This window comes from Drosophila rhopaloa, unplaced genomic scaffold (assembly GCF_018152115.1).
Source record: "Drosophila rhopaloa isolate 14029-0021.01 unplaced genomic scaffold, ASM1815211v1 contig_155, whole genome shotgun sequence".
Lineage (NCBI taxonomy): Eukaryota > Metazoa > Arthropoda > Insecta > Diptera > Drosophilidae > Drosophila > Drosophila rhopaloa.
In genome coordinates, this window is record NW_025335034.1 from 11,971,446 (window position 1) to 11,978,731 (window position 7,286).

The following is a 7,286-nucleotide window of genomic DNA, read 5'->3' on the forward strand; positions in this document are numbered from 1 at the left end:
GCAGCTATAGGATATAGTCGGCCGATCCCGGCCGTTCCGACTTATATACTGCGTGCAAAGGATGTGTGCAAAGTTTCAATTCGATATCTTTAAAACTGAGAGACTAGCTCGCGTAGAAACAGACAGGCGGACAGACAGACGGACAGACGGACAGACAAACGGACAGACAGACGGACAGACAGACGGACAGACAGACGGACAGACAGACGGACAGACAGACGGACAGACAGACGGACAGACAGACGGACATGCATATCGGACAGACAGACGGACATGCATATCAACTCATGAGGTGATCCTGATCAAGAATATATATAGGGTCGGAGATGTCTCCTTCACTGCGTTGCACACTTTTGACCAAAATTATAATACCCTCTGCAAGGGTATAAAAATCAAATTGCATTATTTAAAGTACAAATTTTCCCAGGTAACGCTCACGAGTTTTTATTTTTTTCGACTTTTAAAGGCACTTGAAAGTAGGTTGTCCTCTCCCGCTTCCCTCCGACGCCCAGTTTTGACTCGGCAGCCGTTCGCGATGGAGCTTTCACTTGCGTCTCCCGTAAGCTGCGAATTGCTGTTTGTTATTCGGTTTTTGGCTGCAAAGCAAGGAATTTCACTATGAACTTTGTGCAGTGTACGGAGAAGACTGCATGAGTTCAGGAATGGTGCGAAGATGAGTCAGGGACTTTAAAAACGGTCGAACCGACGTCCACGATGAGCAGCGCGTATTTAACAATCACTCATGGGTTTCATCTTAGGGGAGATCCCTCAAGAGCCCGTCCTTTACGAAAACTGTAAGACTCTAAATCGTTGGCAACGCATAATTTCATCACACTGCAAATTTGGAAAAAATGGTCTCACAAATACTTGCGGGAACTATAGGCAAGATCGACCTGGGCCAAAGACTTATCCAACATTGCAATCACCGATTTGGCCGTCATTCACGAAGACCTTCTGCGGCGTCTTTGCTGGACGCAAAGTACTGGTCATTCCAGGCCAGGAAAAAAGGCCACCTGCTGCGGAAAATAAAAATAATTCCCTGACCAATTCATGTAATTTTTTTACTTTGTGTCTTCATTACGCACCTTATTAAATTTTTGAATTTAAGCTTCGTTTCCGCAAGGGAAAGCTACATTAGAAATCGACGAAAATCGACGGAAATAGTTGAAGGACAATTTCGGACGTTGATGCAGTTTGAAGTGGCCCTTACGACACCAAGCAGTGCTTGTTACGCGGGGAGCCCTACTCCCCATGGGACGTAAAAAACGAGATCGCGAGAAGTGAAAAAGGACAATATAACAACGGACAGACTACGTTTAAATAGATACTTAACAAAATGCTAATACTTATATCGTTCTTAATAAGATAAAATAAATACAATTAAAAATTTTAAATAAAAGTGCGCAAACATCATAGTTTGATAAACAATGATTTAAAGTAAGAGGAATATAGTTCCTGGTATTCCTATTAGGCAGAGTTTAGGCGACCCAGTAACACGGGAATCTCCACATCCCCATTTACGAATAAAAGAAGTGCAAAGCATCGATGTACGGTAGGATAAGAATGGTAGATTACTTAGAAAAAGACTTCTAGAGTAAGATGGAGAAAAAGTTATTTTGAACAGACTCTATCCGGTCTATATGTACACCTTACTGGGGAATCCAAACTGGTGCACAGTACTCCAGGATTGGGCGGACTAGTAATATAAACAGAGTTATTAATTTGTTTTCTCCATGCAGTGCAATTTGTGTTTCAAAAAAAGAAGGTGTGAAGGTAAATAAATGTTGTAAAAGAAACTCACGGCAACTTATCCATCAGCGAATGATCGATCACTTGGCGTGGTGTGCTGAAAAAGAATTATAGGATGTTTTGTAACACCCCATATTTTGGAATAACTCACTTTCACACGGTAATTTTAGAGAAACGGCTTTAAATAAACTTTTGGCCCATTTTACCCGATATTTTAAACGCGTGTCACCATAAGAATTTTAACATTTAAATTATAATAGATTTTAAAATTATTCTAATAATTGTTATAGCTGGGTTGATCTTGATGATGATATTATTTCTAGAAAAATGGGGACGACGGTAAATGCACTGCGCGCATGAGGTTAGGCGCTAGAGGTCAGCCGGACTGAGGTTAACGGTACACGTGTTGTTGGGGCGGCCAAAACCCATTGCTTAATCACACACGTTTAAACCATTCCGAGGCGCACTGCGGTTTATACAGCTTTCTGGGCCATATACATGATTTGGGACGATTATTATACCCTTGCAGAGGGTATTATAATTTTGGTCAAAAGTGTGCAACGCAGTGAAGGAGACATCTCCGACCCTATAAGGTATATATATTCTTGATCAGGATCACCTCATGAGTTGATATGCATGTCCGTCTGTCCGTCTGTCTGTCCGTCTGTCTGTCCGTCTGTCCGTCTGTCTGTCCGTCTGTCTGTCTGTCCGCCTGTCTGTTTCTACGCGAGCTAGTCTCTCAGTTTTAAAGATATCGAATTGAAACTTTGCACACAACCTTCTTTCCCTTGCACGCAGTATATAAGTCGGCCGGGATCGGCCGACTATATCCTATAGCTGCCATATAACTAAACTATCGGAAATGCCCTAACTTTGGTATTTGTAAAGTTAGGAAGTTGGGATTTTCAATGGGTTTTATATTTGGCCAATCAATTTGACCTACCAAATTTTATAAGGATCGGCCGACTATATCCTAAAGCTGCCATATAACTGATTGATCGGAAATGCAATAACTTTGGTGTTTGTAAGGTTAGGAAGTTTGGATTTTCTATGGATTTTATTTTTGACCAATCAATCTGACATACCAAATTTCATAAGGATCGGCCGACTATATTCTACAGCTGCCATATAACTGAACGATTGGAAATGCCATAACTTTGGTGATTTTTAAAGTTAGGAAGTTGGGATTTTTATGAGTGTTAAGAGTGCATCATATGAATAATTTTGGAGAATATAATTTACAGAATATTCTGCAAGGATATTTCAGCTTCGGCTCCGCCCGAAGTTAGCTTTCCTTTCTTGTTTTTATATTAACCAAAATACGCGAGTCCAGGGTTAGGTGCGCAGGGTGCCCTCCACGGGGTTATTAGGTGTGCCGCTGGCGGTAGTTTGGTTGAAGTCCCAAAAAAAATCTGCTTAAGCTATCGGATTTTCCATTAAACTTTCGTCTTGAGGTTGCTGCGCATGCACATACAGTGACAAACTTAATTATTGGCACAGCAAGCATGTTAAACTTTAAGGCTATTTTTATACCCTTGCAGAGGGTGTGCAACGCAGTGAAGGAGACATCTCCGACCCTATAAAGTATATATATTCTTGACCTGATCAATCACCTCCTGAGTTGATATGCATGTCCGTCTGTCCGTCTGTCTGTCCGCCTGTCTGTTTCTACGCGAGCTAGTCTCTCAGTTTTAAAGATATCGAATTGAAACTTTGCACACATCCTTTGCACACAGTATATAAGTCGGAACGGCCGGGATCGGCCGACTATATCCTATAGCTGCCATATAACTGATTGATCGGAAATGCCATAACTTTGGTGTTTGTAAAGTTAGGAAGTCGGGATTTTCTTTGGTTTTTATTTTTGACCAATCAATCCGACCTATTAAATTTCATAAGGATCGGCCGACTATATCTTTTAGCTGTTATATAACTGAACGATTGAAAATGCCATAACTTTGGTGTTTTTAAAGTTTTATGAGTATTAAGAATGCATCATATGAATAATTTTGGAGAATATAATTTACCGAGTATTCGGCAAGGGTATATAAACTTCGGCTTCGCCCGAAGTTATCTTTCCTTTCTTGTTCTTCTTCTATTATGCTGATAGTAAAATATAACAAAATATTTTTAGATAGAATCATTAATTTGTTGTTAAATACAAGTGTTTTCATTAATTTATTTCTTTTTAATAATTTATTAGAAATAAAAAACCAAAGAATGGACCAAATTTCCCTGAACAAAATTGTTGGCACACTTGGGTTTTAATTAACTATTTTGTTAAAACTTTATCGATTTGGCAACTTTTTTAAATTATCCCATTTGCTTCTATAATCTTAATGGTAAAATGATTAATTGTATAGCTAAAATTGTTTTAGTGCCTTAAAAAAGAGGAAAATGCCAACCCCCAATGTCAACCCCCAGATCTCCTCAACACGTATCAAAGTTAATGAAAAAAAAAGACTTTGGTAAGGATATTCACCCAACAGCCTTTTTTCAGGCCCTGCATGATGGTTTCTACAAACGAATTGCTCCTTGAAAAATTCGATCGGCTTGAAAAGCGTACTATCATAAGCTCCTTGCTTGGGGAAAGGATTATAAAATCATACGAGAATGTTGAAAAGACCCAAAAGTCGATTGGCATACTCAGATATATATTTGGCTGCACTAAAAGGTTGTTTTTGACTTTTTAAATCTATTGATTTTTTCTAGGTTCAATTCGTTTGTAGAAACCATCATGCAGGGCCTGAAAAAAGGCTGTTGGGTGAATATCCTTACCAAAGTCCTTCTAATCATTAACTTTGATACGTGTTGTCCTTTTTACGATCCTTACACTTTCTTGGCCACTAAAAGCCATGGATTTGCGCAGTTGCAAAATGCATGGCAATTTTGCAACTGCGTAAGTCCTTTAAAATTTCGCAAAGGACTCCGAATGGGAAAAATGGCTTCTGGCCATCCTTTCCCCAATATTAACATTGGATTTGCATTGATCCTGCTTATTAAATTTTTATTTTTGGACACATACGGTTGATTTTATTTCACCTTGTAAAGTAAAACAACGTTTCCTTTATTGTAAAGTAAAACAACGTTTCCTTTATTTTAAGGCACTAAAACAATTTTGGCAATAAAATATATCTTTATACCATTAAGATTATATGGGCAAATATGATCATTTAAAAAAAAGTGGCCAAATCGATAAAGTTTTAACAAAATAGTTAATTAAAACCCAAGCCAATAATTTTGTTCAGGGAAATTTGGTCCATTCTTTGGTTTTTTTTTTTTAATTATTTATAAAAGATAAATTAATGAAGTCACTTGTATCTAACAACAAATTAATGATTCTACCTAAAAATATTTTGTAATATTTTAATATCAGTATATTAGAAGAAGCCTAAATAGAAATAGCCTTAAAGTTTAACATGGTTGCTGTGCCAATAATTAAGTTTGTCAATGTATGTTGGAGCGCCGATAGCGTTAGGTTTATGCGCACATATTTATGCTGGGGATGCTCCCGGGGATATCGACTTATTTACTGCTCTTGCGGGTACAATCTAAAGAATTCACAATGATTGGGGTCAGCACCAGATAAAAAATGGGATTTAATAATTTTAACCAACCTGCTGACTGTGCCCCCGAAATAAATGGTGGGTTCGTGAAGAAATGCTGAGGTTGCTGCCGGCAGAACTTGGTGCATGTGCACGCCACGAAGGTGCGATCGAAAAGAAATAGACCGGCATCGGAAACGGATGACTTAGGCTGTAATCGGAAGTGCAGCTGGTGTAAAACCATGTTTCAAACTTGCAGCTTTCCGGAGCCTTCCAGGCTCAGCTAAAGGCGATAGTCACGAACTAACATCTGGCATCCTCCCCTAATTAGTATTTTCTAAAAACACTAATTACTGCTAATCATATGGGATGCACCTGGATGGTATCCAAGTGTGAGCTTACAGCATCCGTACGATAAAGCATACATTTATGCTGAACTAAATAAAACATTCTTCAGGCGCCGCACTATGGGGCCAACGACCACTTTTGTTGGCCAAAATTAATAACATGTCAATTTTAGAGATATCGAGATAAAAGTTTACCAATCGTTTTTTGGTATCCTTAGGTAACATATATGTTAAAAAGAATACGATCGAACAAATATATCCCATAGCTGCCATACGATCGATTTAGTCAACTTTGTTGTTTTTTAAGATAATCGAATCATTTATTTTTTTTTATTATATACTTAATAAATACATTTATTTTATATTTTTTATATCTGCTTCTGAATAGAATTCAAAATACAAAACAAAATGTTCTTCGTTCCACAAAGGTTCAGTGTAAAGGCACAAAAATCGGATTAAAAAATTTTATTAATAAGTAAAAAAATGGCACCTGCTATTAAACATCATGCTCTTCGGATTCTAGTTCAATATTTCATTGAAAATCAAAAGGGTTCTAATTTTCAACGCAACTACTGTTAAGGCTGCAAAACTTGAGGTTATGTGCTTAAAAATTAAATTTCGGAAAAAGTGGCAATAAGTGGCGATTCTAACCATATACATTTTAAAAAGAATTTAATACTCTACAAATCTCAATAAGTTTCAGAAGTGGACTCCGCTGGACTCACTTTTTGCTCCACTTAAAAATTTGTTATACCCGTTACTCGTAGAGTAAAAGGGTATATTGTATTCGTGCAAAAGTATGTAACAGGTGGAAGGAAGCGTTTCCGACCCTATAAAGTAAATATATTCTTGTTCAGGATCACTAGCCGAGTCGATCTAGCCATGTCCGTCTGTCCGTCGGTCTGTCTGTCCGTATGAACGCTGAGAACGCTGAAACTATAAAAGCTAGAAGATTGGCATTTTGCATGTAGATTTTAGGAGTTCCTACGCAGCGCAAGTTTGTTTCAAAATGGTGCCACGCCCCCTCTGACGCACACAAGCCACAAGCTGTGGCCACAGTTTTGATGCTATTATGAAAATTTTAATTGATATGTATTTGTTTCGTCAATACCTATCGATTGGCCTAATAAAAAATTGCCACGCCCACTCTAACGCCCAAAAATCCATTAAACGCTTAAGCCTGGCTAGCGCCTACATTTCCGCCTTTCATGGCCCGTGGTACCAATGTCTTGGGGTAGATGGCGCAATACAATAGCGCCATCTAACGGATGGAACAGCTGGCCAAGGTGCTCAACAGAGTTAATGTTAATTCTCGATAAGGATTTCTATTAAAGGAAATTGCGATGGTTTTCATTTGTCAATACCGAACTATATCCCAAGAACTATGCAAATCAAATCAAGTTAGCCAAATTGGAGGTCTGAGTCAAACAATGGCGTATGTGTGTATGTATGTAAGCATATACATAGGTATGTATTTACATTGTACACAGTTGCAATTGCCCGGCAAAGATCAAAGAAAGCTATTCGCTATACCTGTTACTCGTGTTGTGCAAACACTTAGACTTTAATATAAATAATAATATTTAAGAATGTATGTGTTTAGTCAATATAAGTAAGTATGTTTAATATTTCTAGTCAATTTATT